Here is a 21,033-nt window from a genome sequence, read left to right on the forward strand (position 1 = left end):
TCTTCAGAGCAGTGGGGAAAGCGGGGCTCCCATGGGACGGACTCCTGCAGAGTCGTCCACACCCCTGGATTCTAAGTGCCATCGGGAGGGAGAATTGCTACTTCACACACCGCTGTATCTGCAGCCCAGAGCCCAGTATCAGGCACAGAGTGATACACTGTTACTAGTGCAATATATAGTTAATATGTATTGATGAAAGGAATCCCTGATTTTAACTTTTAATAGTTTCCTATGTTCTATTGTTGGCTCCTTTATTTCACTTTGACGAATCTTGTCCCTCAGGCCCTCAAAGGCAGGTACTGGTAAGATTATTCATAAAACTAGTTGCAATTTCTAAAGTAAGAGGCCCTCTGGACCACACATCGCAAACAGAATTCTTCTCACATTTTTATTAAGTTGATCATTATTCCCACATGAGAGATTAAAAAACAGAGAGGCTAATAACTTGCCATGATCACACAGCCTGTTTAAGGCAGAGCCAGTGGTTGAATCCAAGGCCCGCGTTCTTCACCACCGTACCTCTCTGTCCCATACGGTGTTTTTCAGGGAGTTTGCACATCGCAGGTGTGAAATATAAACCATGATCAGCAGAGCTGGGTTTGGTACAAATCGGTCCTGGAGAAAGTGAATTGTTCTGCCTGTTTCCATTCTGGGGTGCCATTATACCCTTCTGGGGCTGCCGTGTGGCCCTGGCTCCCCATTGCCATCGCCTGGTGAGGCCTGTCTATCCCAGGAGATGCCTTCTTCTCGCCATTTCCCTAACCAACTCTTCCCCTGAAAACTGCTTTGCTGTTTCTTGTTAGCTGTAATTTATAAAATGTTTACGCTTACCCAGAATCCATGTTATGATCATTTTATAGAATGTATTCTTTAACTCTCACACTAACCCTACGAGACAAGTGTTACTATTATTTTTATTTTAAAGATGTGGAAGTTTAAGAACTGGGTTAAGGCCATTGAAATAGGACTCATTCCAGTGTACCCTTCTCTGTTTTATGCCTCTGGGTCAAAACCCTAAATGCAGAGTGATTGAATGGGCTTCTGTGCTAACCACACCTTCACGTTGTAAGTTCTGAAGCTATAATGTCTCACATTTGATCTTTACACCAGCCCTAAAGAAAAAAGAAAAATCACCGGGCTCAGAAATCCTCAGTGACAGTCAGCAGTGAAGTAAGCAGCAGGGACAAAAGCCTTGGTCTCCTGTCCTCGCTGAGCCCTCCGGCTGCTGCACACCAACCACACTCCTGCGTTTCATCAGAGACCTTCCTGCGAACCAGTGTCTGCAGGTGAAAACCACACACCCCAGGACCACAGGGAAGGCATTTCAGCACAGGAAATTTCTTCGTAGCTCCTTCAGCCTTCCCATCAGGCTCGTGCCCTGTGGTAGGCCAAGCTTCTCTTTAACCCACGTTAAACTCACATTGGATTTGTGTAACCTCAGGAGGGGGTCAGGGTGTGTGTTTTTGTAGAATCCTGGAGTATTTGGGAACAAAATCATCACTTCTTTATTGTAAGGAAGCATTTATTTGAAGTTCAGCACTTCCTTTATTTTTCATTTCCATTTCTTTTGTTCATGCTAAGTTAAATTTTAATTAAAAGTGTATTTTAATTTTGTTAAATTACATTTATTAAACGCAGCTATTTTTCTTTGTCTATTATATTCTTAATGAATAGAAGGACAGTGTAAATGATGTCCAACAAATGGCAATACTGCTTTCCCCTCCTTGGGATGTGAAACTTTCAGTGACTTTTTTCAATTCTCCTTTTTCATATGCTTCTATATTACATTTGTTAGCTTTTTAAAATATGTTTTATTTTCAGGAATCATTACTAAAGAAAAAGTTATTTAATGACTGTATTAATTTCCTGTGGCTGCTGTTAAGGGGTAACCACAAACTTGGTGGCTTAAGCAACTGAGATTTATTTCTCATAGTTCCGGCATCTAGACATCTGAATTCAGCATCACTGGACCACAAGGAAGCAGTCAGCAGGGCCACACTCCCTCTGGAGGCCTTCGTGGGTAATCTCGTGCTTGCCTCTTTCAACTCTGGGCCTCGGGCATTCCTTGGCTCGTGGCTGCATTACCTTAGTCTTCAAGGCCAGTATCTTTATATATTTTTTTCCTTTTTTGATTTTACAGAGGGAGAGAGAGATAAAAACATTGATGAGAGAGAACATCAATTGGCTGCCTCCTGTATGCCTCCCACTGGGGATTTGGCCCACAATCTGGGCATGTGCCCTGACCAGGAATCAAACCGGTGACCTCTTGGTGCATGGGTCGACGCTCAACCACTGCCGGACTCAAGGCCAGTATCTTTAAATGCTCTTTTCTCCACGTTCACATGTCCTTTTCCTCTATATGTAGTGAGATTTCCCTCTGCCTTTCTCTGATAATGATATAGCCAGATAATCCAGGATGATCTCTTCAGCTCAAGATCCTTCAAATATCTGCATTCTTCACCATATAAGGTAATATTTACATGTTCCAGGGATTAGGACCCAATATGTTGGGAGACTGTTATTCAATGTACTATAAGTAGTTTTCAAAGGGAGAATGATAACCAATGAACATCTCTGCTTTCTAAATGGATTCGTGCAACATGAAGCCCTAATTCCATGTCTTGCGTATCTATATTTAGATGATGCATGGCCAACATACCTGAGGTAGTTCTAGTTTAGATCCATTGCCTATAGAATTATTAATATACCCTTTACTTTTAACAGTGTCCTAGTTTGTGTGATAAATTGTATGGTCGCTCTCCATATGCTACAGCATATGTTGACACAGCCAGGCTCTTTTAGGTTTATGGGAATCATCTTCTTGGGGCCAGAGAACCTTGCTGGGGGCAAAGTGTGGTCACTGTATTTCACCATACACCTCCTGTAAAAGCAGCTGCCAAATGATGATGAGAAGGCATCTCAGCAGACTGGGGCTGGAGCCCAAGTGCCTTCCCAGTGGGTCTCAGGATGTCTGCAGGCAGAGAGGCTGGTGACAGGCATTTAAGCTGCTGTACACTCTTCCGCTTTTCCTTGCCCCTGTGGGGTATGTGTAATTGCAGAACAAGGGCAAGGCTATTCATCTGTTTATGCTCTCTGCTAGGCCACATCTCAGCATCTTGTCGCCTACCACCCCATCAATACATGTGCTTGACGCTTGGATGGCCTCTGGGCACTTGCTCCTAGAAGGCTGCTGCTCCTTCCATATTCATATCCTCTTCTGTCTTCTAATTCACACTGCGTATGAATTATCAGTGAAATTCGAGAACAAGAATAAACTCTGGCAGGAATGCTCTGGAGAAAAAGTCTCCAGCCCGGTCAATGGCAGATCGTTTGTATAAATAGTTGACTTCAGTTCTCTTCAGTCTCTTACTCTCTCCTTTCCTTCCACTAAATATTCATTTTCATAAACTCAATATCAGTATTATTTTTATATCCTTTTTGTAGGTGAGGTGCCATAGACCCAAATATTTTAAATACTTTTACTAGAGCCCTGGCCAGTTTGGCTCAGCGGTTGAGCGTCGGCCCGAGAACCAGAGTCCCAGGTTTGGTTCCCACTAGGGGCACATACCACATAAATAAATAAATAAATAAATAAATAAATAAATAAATATTTACTAGAGTTTACTCAGCTACAGGCTGAGCTGAGGGTCAAACCTAATCTATTGACTCTGGAGTCCACATTGTTAACTACTCTACTTCTTACTTCCTCAGTAGGGTACCAGTTTAAAAATGAACCACTTCAAAAGCTTTAAGGTCCAAGGAGGACACCTTGTACTAACAATGGTCAGGGCTAGCTCTACTCTGGAAGCTATGGCTGATAATAGTTGAGAACTAGGCTCACTGATAGCAACGGGATCATAAATAAAGAGGCCAGTTCATGGCACTTAACCCCAACTAAATAGCCTATAGGTCAGAATTTGAGGAAGGATATGATGGTCCAGAAAAGTCCCAGGAGACCACTAGAGACTACTAGGATTTGAAATAAAGGTAGGAGAGCCGTAGAGGAAGACATCCTTGGTAGCTTATGAACAGGCTCTCATCTCTGGCAGCAGGAGGGCATAGAAAGCCGAGGTCCAGGTACTGAGTCAGAGTGGCTGAGCTCTAGAGAAGGTTAAAAGCCCACCTGGGGAGGCCTGCTTGGCTGAGAACTAATGACAAGAATGTCACCCTTTCAAGGAACGTGTTGTTGTCCAGCTTCCAGAAGACACACTTCAGCTGTCAGCTTATTCGTGATTTGCTTTACTGTAGAGCTACCTCCTCTAAGGGCATGACTAACAGCCTGGCCATTTTGGCCCAGCACGGAAGGACTTAGACAAGCCATATCTATCCAATACTTCTGGTGGAGTTGGCCAAGGTCTTCTGTGACCTGCTTTGCAGTTAGATTTCTCCCTCTTCCCAATCTCACTTCCTCCAACACTCTTCCATGGGTGTTGATGCCTAATAGATGTCTAGCATGCCAAATGCCACCCTTTAATCTGCTTCTGGAATACCAAGCTCCAACAGATTCTGAGAATCCTCAAGCCCAATTCTCCTTTGGTCAGAATTAATATTCTTTCTCCCATGCTAAGGAAAAATCATTCAACCAGAAGGGTAGAATGTCCTAGATAAGTAAGAGAGGGGGCCCTTTAATGAAATAACCTATTCCTAGGTCTGAACTACTACCCAGAGACCTCATTCTTTTTTTTCCTTGACTGGGTTCTGGTGCCTAAGCACTGCTTTCTGGAAGCAGACTGATGGAATACAAACTGTAGAGAACTCTGTTTGCTAAAACATGATCACTCTTGGAATTTTGATGGCTTATTCCTATAAGGGTATATGTTAGATCAAAATGTTTCTCAATCTGCCACCTTCAAAATGCTTCAGTACCCAAAGCTGAGAGCTTCAATGAGAGAGAACATCCATGGGCCACCTCCTGCATGCCCCCCACTGGGGATCGGGCCCACAACCTGGCTATGTGCCCTGACCGGGAATCAAACCAGTGACCTCATGGTTCATGGGTCAATGCTCAACCACTGAGCCACACCAGCCAGGCCCATCAACCAATTTTAGAGAATGACAATGACCCTGAGTTCCTTCATCCACCCTCCCCAAGCATTGAAATGTGCAAGAACGAAGCACAGACCACCTGAGCGGTTGGCACAGTCACCTGGGGCTGGTGTCCACCGGTGGTTTTATAAAGAGGGTTTCTCCAAGAGGGTCAGGAATCTCCAATGCTCCACCCCATCTTTATCTTGGAGAATAGCTATCCTAACAACCTCGCTGTCCTCCACCATAAAATGCCACATGGGGAGGCGTGAGTCATCTTTAGAGCTGCTACAACTCAGGGCCTCAGGCTGCTACCATTTATAGCATCAAGTCAGATTTAATAGGTCTCTGTTTGACAGATTTAATGTCCAACAACTCCTGGGGAAAATTTATCCAAAGGGCCAGAAGATGAACAAATTTGCCTGTCTACAAAGAGGAGTGAAATATTTCCGCACAGTGTTCAACAGGTTATAATACATTAATCTGCCAGGGATCTTTACCCTCCATGTGTGTGAAATTATGCAAGCTTCTCTTTCCTTCATTGTCATTTTGAATTATGCACTCTGTGTTGTAGATAGATCAACTCTGCCTCGGCTGCTAACCGAGCCATTGTGAGAGAGGGATGTGTTCTATTTTCACGTCAGCCGGATCTGATTCAGTGTTTAGGGTGACATATAATCAGGCACCGAATTAAACAACAACAACAAAAAAAGATCCATGTTAAGTGTAAACCACTTGCCATCATGACCAATGAGATGTAATTGGTGCTATTGACAGCGCTCTGGGCTGCACTACTTTTTCTTTTCTTTTTTAAAATCCTCACCCCAGGATATTTTTCCATTTATCTTCAGATAGAGTGGGAGGAAGGAAGGGAGGGAGCAAGAAAGAGAGAAACATCGATGTGAGAGAGACACATTGATTGGCTGCCTCCTGCATGACCCTGACCAGGGCCAGGGCCCGAACAACAACCGAGGTTCATGCCCTTGACTGGAATTGAACCCGTGACTCTTTGGTCCGCGGGCCTACGCTCTAACAGCTGAGCCAAACCAGCCAGGGCTGCACTGACTTTTCTATCAGCCTGATACCTTGATGACAACATTTTTTTTTTTTTTTTAAATCCCAACTATAGTCATGGGCCACATAATGATGTTTCGGTCAATGACAGACCACGTATATGATAATGGTTCTATAAGATTATATAGAGCTGAAAAAATTGTATTGCCTAGTGACTCTGTAGTCCTCATAATGTAGCACATGTATTGCTCATGTGTTTGTGATGATGCTCGTGCACAGTGTTTATAGAGTCCACAGTAGGGAACAGCAATGTCCTAGACCTCCACATCCACCCACTGACTCACCCTGAGCAACGTCCAGTCCAGCAAGCTCCATTCCCTGTACAGGTGTACCATTTTTTATCTTTAAAAACAATTTTTTCCCTTTATTGATTTTAGAGAGAGGAAGAGAGAGAAAGAGAGAGAGAGAGAGATAGAAACATTGATGAAAGAGAACATCAATTGGCCGTCTCCTGCATGCACCCCACTGGGGATTGGGCCCACAACCTGGTCATGTGCCCTGAGTAGGAATCAAACCAGTGACCTCCTGGTGCATGAGTTGATGCTCAACCAGTGAGTCACACTGGCAGGGCCCATTTTTAATCTTTGATGCAATGTTTTCACTGTACCTTTTCTATGTTTAGATACACAAATACTCACCATTGTGTTACAAGTGCTTACAGTGTTCAGTACAATAGCATGCCGTACAGGCTAGTGGCCTAGGACCAATAGGGGTACTATATCACCCAGGTGTGCAGTAGGCTCTACCACCTGGGTTCATGTAGTGCACCCTACGATGTTCACCCAATGACAAAAATCACCTAACCAGACATTTCTCAGAACATGTCCCCGTTGTTAAGCAGTACATCACTGCATTTCATTGGTTATGAATCATCGCAAAGGAAAAAATCATGTAAGACATTACATAAATAATGTAGCTACAATGCTAGTCCAAAAGAACCAAACTTGGACCTAAATTATCTGCAACAGCAACATAATAATCACCACTTAGTGACGGTTAAGCAGGGTTCCCATGTACTGCTCTTCAGAGACCCTACTTGCGAGTTGTTTGCTCAGAAGACAAGCACATTTTTGTTATCCCAGCACGGGCCTGGGGAAGGCCTGCTACGGTGTGCCTGCATGGCGAAGATTTAATGCACTATCATGGTTAATTTATGTGCAACTCACATAAGGTAGACATTATTACCTCCAATTTATAGCTGCAGAAGATGAGTTGCATAGAGATGATATAACTCATCCAAGGTCAGAGAAGCAGTAAAATGGAGGACTCTTTTCCAGCCTGAATCTGTGCTACTGCGGCGGCCTGGCTTCTGTGCCCTTGGGTGCAGGGTCGGCGTTGCGCTGCAGAGATGCCTTCCACGGAGAGGACCTGTGTCTCTTGTTAGTTGGATTAGATACCAATCGGCTCACCTGCAGTTCTGCCAAACTGGTTGATACTTCTGTTGACGGTCTTCCTGGATAACCCTGAAGCATGAAGTGAAACTTTCAGAAAAGAAAGCTTTGCTTAGCGGGCTCTTTCAGATCTTTGCTTTTCGAATTAATATAAAGGTCCTGATCTTTCTGGGAAAAAAGGAAAACAAATACAAATGAAGGGGATTGAGGGGAAGCCATGGAAAAACGACAGTGAGATTTCATGGGACTCAAGGGAGAGCAGGATCCCAAGCCTCAGGGGCCTCAGGGACAGGACCTTGAGGAGTTGGCTCTAGGACGTGGCCGCTCTCTAAACATACTCCTTCTTGTGATCTCTCTGGGTCTCTCTGAACACTTACTCTGTTTATTTCCCTCGCTCTCTACCCTCTGGGACTTTGCTTTTTGTGACAATGTGGTGTACATGGGCTGGACTTCCACTTCTATGGATCTATCAGTCCCACTGTCTGGAATTGGAATCTGACTGTTTCAATTCCCAACAGAAGGGGCCTGGATTTTGAACCAGAAACTGGTCAGTCCATCCATGGATGGAAGCCTCTAAACTCAGACGTTACCCTTGGGCTGGGTGGGGAGGAGGTGAGTGCCAAGGTGGTCACGTGGTATTCCGTATCCTCTGCAGAGTCCAGATAGTGGAAGGGCTTCTGCATCTGCCGTCAGCCCTGAATTTCTCCCATACTCTAGTTCCCACTCTGCACGTCAAATACCTTCCCCTCTCAGTTCCCCCGGGTGTGGGATCCTCCGGCATCACTCCTTTTTCTGATGAGCCTACTGGATTGGCAGTAACATTTTAAGCGATCTTCTAAGCTCTGCGTGATACTCTGAGATGCTGTTCCCATGCACGCCCCTGAGACCCACCAGTCATACCCAGTTTTGCTCTTTTTCCTGTAAGGTTTTGCTTGTTACTACTATTGTGGCTGCTACTACACAAATAGCTAACAGAACGTGCATGGGGATTTACGGACTATCAAGCACTGTTCTGTTCTTTGGATGCGTTAGCTCATCTATTCTTGAGGTGTGAATGAGGTGTGGTATTTAGCAGTGTCTGACACAGAGTATGCCTCCACAGGTTGTGGTTATTATAATTTCATTATGGTTGTTATTAGGTGAATTAGTAAACATAAAATTGATCTGAAATGATAACAATCTTTGCATGTTTAGGACACCCAGGTAGCTCTCACCTCCCAGACAGCTCTCCGTGACCTTGGCCCTGCTCTAGTTTTCCCCAAGACTCTGCAGTTAAGTGGAACAATTAAACCAGAAGGAATTCCCCCAGGGCCTTCCTGACCTTCAGGACTTACCCTATGGAGAGCTCTCCTCAATGAATCAGGCTGAGCCCAGGGAGCGATGATTGCATTAGATCAGAACCTGGATCACTAAAGCCAAGTCTGACTGTTGGCTAACTCATCCATCCTGTTTCTCTGCACAGAGGGAAGCCTGGTTGATCTCTGGCAAGGGCAGCCCTTCTAAGTGTCTTTAAGTAATAGCTCATTTATAATTGATAAGATCCAAGGACATCTCCACCATCTACCATGTAATTCAATGAAATACCTTGTTAACTAAAACAGTGATGCCTGACATGTCTATTGATCCCAGAGGCTGTCATTGTGAACCAAGCCCAGCACCACAGTCAGTGAAGTAAGCCAGACATTGACATCTTAAGCACAAGCAAACTAAGAAATCTTTGCAAGAGCAAAATGGGCAACTACCAAGGCCCGTGTCTCCTTGCTAGATCCTGCATCCTCCAGTCTCGTGCAGATTTCATGTCCTGGAACTCATGGAAAAGGAAAGCTAGCATTTTAATACTTGTTATTGATCCTTTATTTGAAAGGGTTCTTGAAACACCCGGAGAGTAGAAAAATGTGGTTGTATCAATGGGCACTTAGCCAAGAAAATGGGGGTGGGATTTTTGTAAAAGCCAGCGGCCCAAGGCCTTCATGTGCCCGTCTTGCTGGGGTGGAGAGCTCTTGGGGAAAGACCATTAGAAGAGCTTGATGGCTCTTTCTCACAACTACGCTTTGGAGAACTATTTAATGAGGGGCTCTTCAGTGCACTTGAGACAGACATTAAGCTACTCCTTCACTGAAGATGATCTTTAGACTTTCTTTGGACTAATAGAATCAAGAGGGTTTCTGTCGAAAATATATATTTACTTGGTAAAAAAAAACAAAACAGAATAACAATTCAGTGAATAATTCAATAGGACTAGTAATGATAAATAGAATTATAACAAAACTTGACAGAGGTCATTCCTATTACCTTGCTAGGCCATCACCGTAAAATCATGGAGACAGGCAGCATGAGGTAGATACTGCATCAATTTCTCAAAGAGTGTCAACAGACAAACCCCAAGAAAATAACTCACAGTAGTGGATGGGGCTGGAGTGAGGAGGTTAGGGAAATGGGATGTGAGCGGTGGCTGCTTGCTTAAAATAAAAACACGCCCGGGCAGTGTGGCTCAGTGGTTGAGCATTGACCCATGCACCGAGAGGTTGCCGGTTCGATTCTTGGTCAGGGCACATGCCCAGGTTGTGGGCCCGATCCCCAGTGGGGGGCATGCAGGAGGCGGTCAGTAAATGTTTTCTCTCATCGATGTTTCTATCTCTCTCTCCCTCTCCCTTCTTCTCTCTCTCAAAAAACTCAATACAAAAATAAAAAAAATTTTTTTTAAATAAAGATGTGTGAGGGTTCCCTTCTCCACATTCTCAACAACACTCCTTATTTGTTGCTTTATTGCTGATAGCCATTCTGACAGGTATGAAGTGATATCTCATTGTGGTTTTATTTTGCATTTCTCTGACGATTAGTGACATTTTCATATCTAATGGCCATCTGTATGTACTCTTTGGAGAAGTGTCTACTCATATCCTCTGCTTATTTATTACCTGGATTGTTTATTTTTTTGATGTTGAGTAGTACAAGTTCTCTATACATTTTGAATATGAACCCCTTGTCAGATATATCATTGGTGAGCATCGTCTCCCAATCCATAGGTTGTCTTTTTGTTTTGTTGATTGTTTTAACTTTGTAAAGTATATGAATGTCAACCACTATGCTGTACACCTAAAACCAATACAAAATAATACTGAAAGTAAAACAGATAACAAAGTATAATAAAAGGATTTTAAAAATGTAGATATATGAACCTCCTTTGGAATGACTTACTGGATTGGTAAATTTGCAGACAATGTATTGGACCTGCTTGACTTTTCCTTTTGGGAGGTATCCGCCTGCAGGGGGCAGTGTCCTCTGCTCTCTTTTCGGAGGTTGCTTTTCCTCTCCTCTTCCAGCTTGGGGGGGGGCCTGCCCTGGCCCAGTGCCTCTGAGCACATTGGTAATCTTTCTAATAGTGGGGTTCAATTGGAACACCTATTTGTTTTGCTTTGTTTTGTTTTTATACTAAGCTATGTCTCCCACTTTGAATTTACCATAATAAAGGTAATATTTTGAACTTCCTTACTGTTTTATGCAGAACCCAGGATGGGTCAGAGAGCTGTTACTTACTGGGTCTCCCCAGAACCTAATCCATTTAGCTGGCCTTCTCTACTTATATTTGCCTACTGTCCACTCATTTCTGCAGAGCGATACACTGACATCTGCAAACTTTCCTAGATCTGTCTCCACCCAGCCTATTCACTCTGCTTAGAGAATCTACCACGTTATTTGATAGTGACTTTCCTCCAGCTAAAATCCTCCATTGGGGTTAAACTCTTTTCTCTTGCTGTCCTTATTCGTCTGACATTTCTCTTCACAAATACTCCATCTCTCTTTAATCCAAGGCTTGTTGTTGTTGTTGTTGTCATTATTTATTTTTCCTTAGCATAGATAAAGTTGTTTGTTCTTCAAGCATGGTGGGTTTTCTTTCTTCATTGACTGGTACTTTGAAAACACTTCCTCTAATTTATGTCGAAAGAGTCACACACAAACACTCCTTGGCAGAGGGAGTCTCTTCCTTTAAGTCCCCGGACAAACAAATGCCACCTCCGTGAACTTTCCTTCTATTTATCAACTAATAGTTTCTCCTTCCATTTATCTTCCAGAAATTGCTTCTTATAACATTATTGAAAGCTAATGTTATTGTGTCTCATAGAAGTAATTTGTGTGTTATTATTCCTTTTGCTAAATTGAAGCCCCTAAAAAGCAAGGATTGTGGAGGGTTTGTTTTCCTTGTATACACCTGTTTTTGAAACAAAATTCAGAAAAAGTATGTGATCTGGAGCATCAGAGGTCTCATGCTTCTGTCCTCAGAACCAACGCAAAAGGCCCTTGAGTGGAGGCTTTGAATGTGATGTATAATGCTGGGTCAGAACCACGCACAGCAGCGCAGAGGAAGGATTCGACTCAGATTCGAGGGGGAGAAGGGCATTACTCACTGTGGAGCCAAGCTCACAGTTGCTGTGGCATTTCTGACTAGAGTGGCACCTCTCTGAAATAGATGAAAGGGGAAATCGAAGGGCTGAACAGCTTCCTTACTTTGTACGTTATCGTAAACAATCTTTGGAGAGAGCACGAAGTTCAAATAGACAGTGTTTGCAGGTCTACCCGAATTTGTAATGATGTTTTTGTATGTGGATGTTTACTCAAAAAAAAAAAAAGAAAGAAAAAGAAAAAGAAAAGAAAGAAAGAAAAGAAAAGAAAGTTCATATGACAAGTTTGGGTGCTTATTCATAACTACTGTAGCTGAGAAAAATATTTGTATTTGGTGTGGGTCAGGGGCATGAACCAGGCAGCAAGCCACTAGTATCTTAATGACAAGGTCATATTAAAACAAGGCAATTCAGTTGCAATCAGTGTAAAATAATGTATTTATAAACTGCTATTATATGCATTTGCATTCTATAATACATTCTATTCTGGCCTGGTACGGTGCGTCCCTCTTTGTATGATAAAGTAAAAGGCCATTAACCTGCAGTTTCACTTGTCATCTTGTTTATTACATGGCATTCTGTCCTGTTTAGTGTGGAATTGTTAAGTACTGTAGGCTATTTATTTATTCTGACTTAATTTCTCTGTGAACCTGTGTAGGCTCCCATCTCAGCTACTTTCGCAAGTGTGGCCTTCCCTGGACACGCTGGCTTTCCCTAAATATCTGCAGCGTGTCCGTGCTGGGGTCCGCCCTTCACTGTCTCTCCTTCCTCACATTCGTCCCTGGCTGTAGGTGGTTCTGGGAGCACAGTACATTTTCCCACGTTCTCAAACATCCGAGTTTTGGCACCTGGATGAACACCTAGAACACAGAGAGGTGAATTGTCGATAAACTCTATAAACACAGAGCAAAACGCAACAACTTTTTCTGAAGCCGGTGCCCGAGGAGGCTTTGGGCGGTCTGGTTCGTGAGCCGAGTATGCACGGTTAGTATGTGCAACCAGTCTGGAGTACAGTGGAAACCCCAGGCTGACAGCTTCTCCCAGATAAAACCAGTTTAACAAAATATACCTGCAGACAGTCCAGAGCAGCCAGCGCTGGGCACCCTGGGTATCAAATGTGTGGATGGACCAGCACACTCTGTCCCGTTGCTGCCAGAGTGACCGGACAGTCCCATGAACAGGAGCGAACTACTGTTTAATGAGGTCCCGCTATCAACGTGCCAAGAACTGCTGAGTGAGGCATTTTTTCTTTGCTATCTCAATCCGATTTTCCAGTCCTGAAAGCCAGGTGTTATTAAAAACTTCGAGAAGTACAGGGCAGGAACAGTGGAGGTCCAGCCACCGGCCACTCCTGGGAATGACTATTTCTGAATAAACATGTTTCCTTTGTCTATGAAGCAGAATGCCCATACATAGTCCCTCAAAATAAAAAACAAGGTCATTAGACTATTTTTTCTAACATGAACTTTACGCAAGTATTCGTTTGTTTTTGAATTATCTGCTCTCACCACAGGATGATAACTACGATGACTGTGACATTGATGGTGATGTTAATTATATATCCCCACGCATCAGCGACAATGCAAAGGTCATACTCACACGCTTGATAACGGCTGGATTAATGAATGCCTATTATGGTACTTATTTATTTTGCTGGTGTGAATGTAATGTGCCTTTAAGGATATTGAAAAGAATAAGACTATCTGTTCCTCATCCTAAAGCTCTATGTTTATCGTTGTTTTCCATAGTCTTCCAGTCTGTTTCTTCACTGTCAGCTCTTACCACTCCGCAGTCATTTATTTAGTGTTCAGCATATGTCTGCCAAAAGGAGGCATCTGCTGCTTCTAATATGAAAGCTATGGTGAATTAGGGAACCAGATGCATTTCATTATTCAAATTTTCTAAAGGGTTGAAGCCTCTCCGAGGAGAGAGCAAATGTGTTTAAGTGGGAACTTGTGGCATCTTTCACAAGGACTAGACCTATTTTAGAAACTGACAAGTGAGTGATTACAGAAGACACTGTTGGTGCCCTGCAGGCATCCCCTCAGCCCGTAGCGTTTTACTGCGTGCTGCCCAACTTCGACCTGCCTTACCTGTCTGTCTGAGCCTTCCTCAGACCGTGAACCTGCTCTGCCAGTCGGCTCAATAAACCAGATGTGCTGGGGAATTACCTCTCCCAAAGAGGGGGAAGACCCTCACCCAGTGACTGATGGGGTTGATGCATAAGTACCCCGTGTGGGAAAACTCTAAGGTGTACACTCCCTCCTGAGTCCCCCAGCCTCCTAGTGTGATTATGCCTCATTGTCCACAATGCTGACTGGCCTATTATTCATAGCTCATCATCATAGGCCTCCTACCTTTTGCTCCCTCTTCTCCTATCCCCTACCTGAGATCTCCTCTCAGCTGATAAACCACCTACACTTGGGTCTTTGTCTCAAGGTCTACTTCCCGGAGGTATCCAAACTTAAGGCACAGAGTTACAGATAAGTAAAGTGTTACAACATGTATCACAAGGGAATCACTTTGGTGTCAGGAGGTTGCTATTTGAATGGTAGAACATTTTTGACTTTCTCCAGTTTTCATTATCCAGGCTGCCCCAGTGACTCTCATCCACCCACCTTGTAACTATTAGCCCAGTGGTACGGCATCTTCACTGCAGCGTGGAGTCGGAGTTGATGTGTACGCTTTGCGTATCTACGCCTTAGGAGAACGGTGCTGGTCAGAATGTAAGGTTAAGGGAGCCGAGTAGCTGCTTAACTTCAGCATCAGGGCAGCACCGCAGAAGCCAGGAATCGGAGCGTGTTGGCACCTGTGACCTTCATAAATAAAGGTAACATTGCCTAAATAAGTCAGCAGTTGGCTCTTTTTGCCAATGATACAGGGGGATTTTCCCTTTAGTTTGCTCAGGATCAGCAGTTTAAAAGGACAGTTCTACTGTAATGCAGCTGAAGACAATAATTTTTAAAAAATTAACGTTTCCTCCAGCACACACCGGTTTTCCATCAAAGCACCAGGGTCAGAGGTGGGAAGGAAAGGACAATGGCTGGGAATTCTTCTCCCTCTATGGAAGGAGATAGCAAAGGCAAAGGTGGACTTCACTAGGGGAAAAAATAGTCTTTCTAACAAATGGTGCTTAGACTACTGGATATTTATGTCAAAACAATGAAACTGGACTTCCACCCGGCACCACACACAAAATAACTCAAAATGATCATAACCTTAAAATGGAACAACTAAACTATACAAAGAAGAAAACACAAGAGTACATCTTTTGACCACAAGTCAGCCAATGGTTTCTTAGATACAAAACAAAAGCAAAAACATAATTTGGACTTTATCAAGAGTAATAACTTTGCACTTCAAAGGATATTATTAAAATGTGAAAACACAAATCACAAAATGGGAGAAAATATTTGCAAATTACATATTTAATAAGGGGCCGATTCCCAGAATACATAAAGAAACCTCACAATTCAATAGTAAAAAGGCATATAACTCAATTTAAAAATGGAAAGAGATTATACAAAATATTTCTTCAAGGAAGACATGCTAATGGCAGTCAAGTACATTAAAGGATTCTCAAATCAGTAGCCATTCAGGAAATACAAATAAAGCTCCTTTTAGCTACCACTTAATACGTGCTAGGATTACTGTAAATACAAAGACAGATACTAAGAAGTGTTGTCTAGGATGTGGAGCTATTGGAACCCTCATACATTGTTCGTAGGAGGGTGATACAATACAACCAATTTGGAAAACAGTTTCTCAAAATAAACACAGAGTTACCCTATGACTCAGGAAATCCACTCCCATGTATGTAATATGTGCACGTAGAATCTTTTACATGAGTTTTCATAGCAGTATCACTCATAATAACCAAAAAGTAGAAAAGCCCAAATGTCTTCAAATAATTAATTGATGAATAAAATGTGGTTTATTCATTCAATGGATTATTATTTGGCATTAAGTAAAGAAGTACTGCAACAACATGGATAAACCTTAAAAAATACACATATTGTATTGTGAAAAAACACATATTGTATAATTCCATTTATACAAAGTGGCCATAATAAGTAATTCTATAAGACAAAATGTAGATTCATGGCTGCGAAGAGCTTTTGATGGAGAGATGTGGGAAATCAATGATGAGTGACTGCTAACGTAGGGTTTTTGAGGGGGTGATAAAAATGTTTTGACATTGATTGTGGTGATAGCTACAAACTCTATGGGGATATCAAAATATATTGAATTTTATCCTTTAAATGAGTGAATCGTATGGTATGTGAATTATAGCTCAATAAAGCTTTTAAAATGATCACTGCCTGTTTAAATACAAATAAGAATTTATTCTATCATTTATATGTTTTGTAGAAATAAAATATATGACAACAAAAGCAGAGAGTATGGTCATGTAGAAAGCAAAAGTATCTCAGGATGGCATTCAATTTTAGTACTATTGACATTTTGGACGGGGTGACTGGTTAATAGGCTCATATAAGTTTAAGTTTCAAGTGTACAATTCTGTGATATATGACCTGTACATTGCACCGTGTGCTCACCACCCAAAGTCAAATCACCTTTGTCACCATATATTTGGCCCTTTACTCTTCACAGTCCCCTGCCCCCTTCCCTCTGGTGACCATCATCCTATTGTCTGTGTTTATGAGTTTCATTTTTATATCCTACATATGAATGAAATAATAAGGTTCTTAGCTTTTTCTGAGTTTTTGTTTTTTCTTTCCAATTTGGATACATTTTATTACTTTTTCTTGATTACTTACTTAGTTTAGAACGTCCAGTACAATGTTTACCAGCATTGGTTTTTTTAAAAAGCAGGTATTTTGGCTCAGCGGTTGGAGCCTCGGCCTGCGGACCAGAAAGTCCCAGATTCGGTTCCCGCTAGGGGCACATACCAATAAATAAATAAATAAATAAATAAATAAATAAATAAATAAATAAATAAATATTTAAAAAGCAGGTATTTCTATCTCATTCCTTTTTCTTAGACTTTCATTATTAAATATGATATTACTACCTGGCCAGTGTGGCTCAGTTGATTGAGCATTGTCCCATGCACCAAGAGGTCCCTGGTTCATGCCCAGGTTGCTGGCTTGATCCCCAGTAGGGGGCATGCAGGAGGCAGCTGATTAACGTTTCTCTCTCATCATTGTTTATCTCTCTCTCTCCCTCTCCCTTCCTTTCTCTCTAAAATCAATAAAAACATATTCAAAAAAATTATTACCTGTATTTTTTATTTCCGTAAATGAGCTTCAGTCCCTGAAGCTGTGTTCTCTGTTTTCTGATGAACAGGGTGTGGGGTATGCCTTGGGCCTTTGGAAGGTTTTGTGAGTGGCTATCAGAAGCAGTTGAATGAATTCTCTGGATTGCTGTTGGGGTACTCTGAAAATAGTGCTGCTGTATGTCTGTCCCTGCACTGTGATTTACCTGTGAGCTGGAGACTGTGTGTACCCACCATGTTCCCAGAGGATGTGGGTCCTGAGAGCAAGGTAACTGATCATGGCTTATGTGCTGCGTAGCATCATGAAGGAAAGGAACAGGAGCTTGAGAAAAAAGCTCAAGTATGTATTTGCAGTTTATAATTACCTACTGTAATAACAAGCCTGGTTTGATACTCTCCCCTGTGTACACTCTGAAGGTGAACTATTTTTGAAAAGAGGTGCTGCAAACATTCCTCCCCTTCGTCCTCTGTGCTGTCATTTTCCTTGGATTTTATTTTAGGTGGAGTCTCGGGGGCTGTGAGACACCATCTGAAGTTACAAATGACTGATTTTATGCTGAGACTGTCACCATCTGCAATCCACAGAAACATGCCAAAGACACGCTGTAGATCTCTTTCGGTGATTTACCTTTACTGACCTTCCAAAATATTTCACTGATGCTATAATTAACAGGTGACAGGTCCAATTATCCTCTAGTATAGGAATAAAATCATTTTATTTCACATTGAATAGTCTGATTACATATTCATACCAACTGGAGAAGTAAGCTCCCTAATTAGAAATCAAGTTTGCAAGATTCCATCAAAGAATGCTTTCTCCAAGAAAAAGGCTTTCTCCACCAAGAAGCCTGTCTCCTTCTTGATATTTTGACATTTCTTGGCATTTCACAACAACATCGGCATCATCAACATCTTCGCCACTGTCATAAAAGTCGTAGAAAAAATTAGTGTTTACCATATATGACAAAGCACTTCACATCTTTTTTTTTTTTTTTTTCATTTAATTCCCACAAAAATCCTGTACAGTAAGAGGGAATCCCATTATTCCCATTTTACAGATGAGCTTTAAAGAAGTTAAGAAACTTGCCCAAGGGCCTCAGAGCTAGTAGAAATGCCAGAGTCATATTGCCTATCGTTTTTGAGTGAGAATCTGATGCTATAACCATTTTGCACTCTTAACTCTCATCCAAAATCATGTTTAATGCAAGTTCTTTCGTGCCTGCAATAGTAATAAGTTAACTTTTTACTCTGTCATTAATGAGACAGTATCATCACCTAAAATAAGACTAACCAGTCAATGGGCATAAGATATTTTCTTATCAAGAGAAATAAATCAACTTCAAAGTTGAAAAGAAAATTCAGTGTATTTATGGCCAACATCTCTGCCATGATAATTAGAACTTATTGCTATCTTTCAGTGACTAAATAATTTTTTCTTTTTTCTTTAGCAACAGGGCTTGATAAAGGGATTTTAAGAATATTTATTTCACACCTGTTATCTTGTGGGTACTTTTTATACCTTATAGTTTTCCCATAACAATCCTGAAAGGTAATTAACACCTTCATCACTGTCGAGTTCATGACTTGCCTAAGGTCGTCCTTATGGTAGAATCAGGATTCCTACCACATCTTTGATTGCCAAAGACCGTGTGTTTAATTTCTAAACCACGTGACTTTCCTGACAGAGTTGGTATTGTTTACCGAGACTTTGGTGTGAAGATCAAGAAGGAAAAAGGAAATGGCATTAAGAAAAAAGGAATGGAAAAAGTATTCAGAGGAAGTTTGGAGTCAGGTGTGTGTGTTTGTGGGGGGGGACAAAATAAGGGAGGGGGTGACAGTGAAGAGGGAGGACTTTTGAGTATATTTTTCATTTTCTAATGATGCATTTGAAAATGACTCCAGAGAAAAAAACAATGACGTGGTGCAATGCTGCTTGTTCTAGACACTTCTCTGTCGATTCTTGCTTTCTCCATTCAGTTAGAATTGATATTCACTGGAGTAGGTCACTCAGTGCAGCTAGGTTCATGAGCTCAGGATTAGAGAAAGAAATAGCAAAGAGAAATTCTGTTTTTGTACTTTTGTGTTTATTAAATTTATTGGGGTAACATTTGCTAATAACATCATATAGGTTTCAAGTGTACAGTTCTGTGATACATGATCTGAATATCACATTGTGTGCTCACCACCCAAAATCAAATCATCTTCTGTCATGGTATATTTGACCCCTTTTACGCTTCACTACCCCCTTCTCTCTGGTCAACAACCATACTGGTGCCTGTGTCCATGAGGTTTCGTTTGTTTGTTTTTTAAAATAAGGATGTAAATAAACTTACAAAAGATAAAAAGGTCATTTCTTGGAGCTGAATTTGGGGAAGTGAGGCATTGGTGTGCGACAGTTCTATTGATAAAAAGAAGTAATGCAATTTGTTGCTTTTAACAGTAATTTTTACTACATACTTGACATATCATGAAATAAAAAAACAAAACAAAACAAACAGTCCTACAAGGAGTTAAGAAGGAAAAGGAAATAGTGTTGGTTCTTGCCTTTCAGAGATGAAGCTGGGAGGGTGACGGAATGATGGTGTATCATGACACCCTACGTGGCATCCCAGCAAATGCTGGCCACACTGAGGCTCACAGCCAGGAAGGGGTTAGGTCTGCACATTGTGGCTCCTCCATACATGACTACTGAACTGATCTTAATTAACTCTTTGTAGCAAAATGTAAGAGCCAGGGGAGTTCCCTCGGCCACCAAACCTTTTTCAGGGTACGCTTGCCCTCCCGAGTCAAGTGGAGTACTCTCAGAATCAGAAGTTGTCTCTTGTTAGAGAGACTGAACTTGGTTAAGAAAAGGAATATGGTCCAATTAAAAAGTCTCCAAACAAATAGAGATGCTATTATGGTCCATCTGTATCCTTGCTTTCTTGCCAATCTCTACCACATAAACATGGGGCTGAGGCATTTGTCCTGTTCAGAGTTGGCATCGGTTGGCCAAAGTCTCATCTATCTCTTGAGAAGAAAACAGTACCTAAAAAAAATAACACACCTTAGATACTGAAAAAGAACACCAAATCCAAGCAGCTTAGCTGAATGAGCTTGCTTTGTTTTTCTCATCCAAAATACATTTTTTCTTCTAAGACAAAGTAAAATGTAGGTGGAAATAAAGCAAAACCTAATTAAACCAAACCAATAAACAAAAAACAGTACCAGGCAGATGGCTACTTTGGGGCTCAATAAAATAAAGGTTGCTATGAAATCGTGGAATATTATTTCAGGAAAGTGGGCAGCAGGTGAGGTGGTAGCAAGAAGCGGGTGATTCTTCGGCGATGTTCACATGGTGAGCTCAGCGCTCCCTCCAGGCAGAGCGTCGGGCATTATTCTGACTTGGGGCTGGTAAGGCCATGATCCAGGTACACGCGTTTTTTAAACAAATCCTCTGATTCAGAGTATCATATTGCCATGCTGACAATAAGTGTCACAAATATTGCTGAGGAAGCAGAGAGAGAAAAACATGAAGCGTACGTTCTGGCCCTGGCCAGTCTGGCTCAGTTGGTTGGGCAACATCCCATCCACCTAACAGTTGCCAGTTCGATTCCCGGTCAGGGCATTTGAGTTTCAGGCTCCATCCCCCATAGGGGGCATGCAAGAGGCAGCTGATTGATGTTTTACTCTCACATAAATGTTTCTCTCTTTAAAAAGCAATCAATAAAAAAATATATATATAAAATATATATGTCACCTGAGGACATTTTTTGATATTTTGTTCAGATAGAGTGGGAGGGAGAGAGAGAGAGAGAAACATCGATGTGAAAGGGACACATCGAGTGGTTACCACCCACACGACCCAACCAGGGCCGGGGACAAACTGCAACCGAGGTACGTGCCCTTAGCGGGAACCGAACCC

The sequence above is a fragment of the Molossus molossus genome, unplaced genomic scaffold (assembly GCF_014108415.1).
Source record: "Molossus molossus isolate mMolMol1 unplaced genomic scaffold, mMolMol1.p scaffold_m16_p_17, whole genome shotgun sequence".
NCBI classification, from domain to species: domain Eukaryota; kingdom Metazoa; phylum Chordata; class Mammalia; order Chiroptera; family Molossidae; genus Molossus; species Molossus molossus.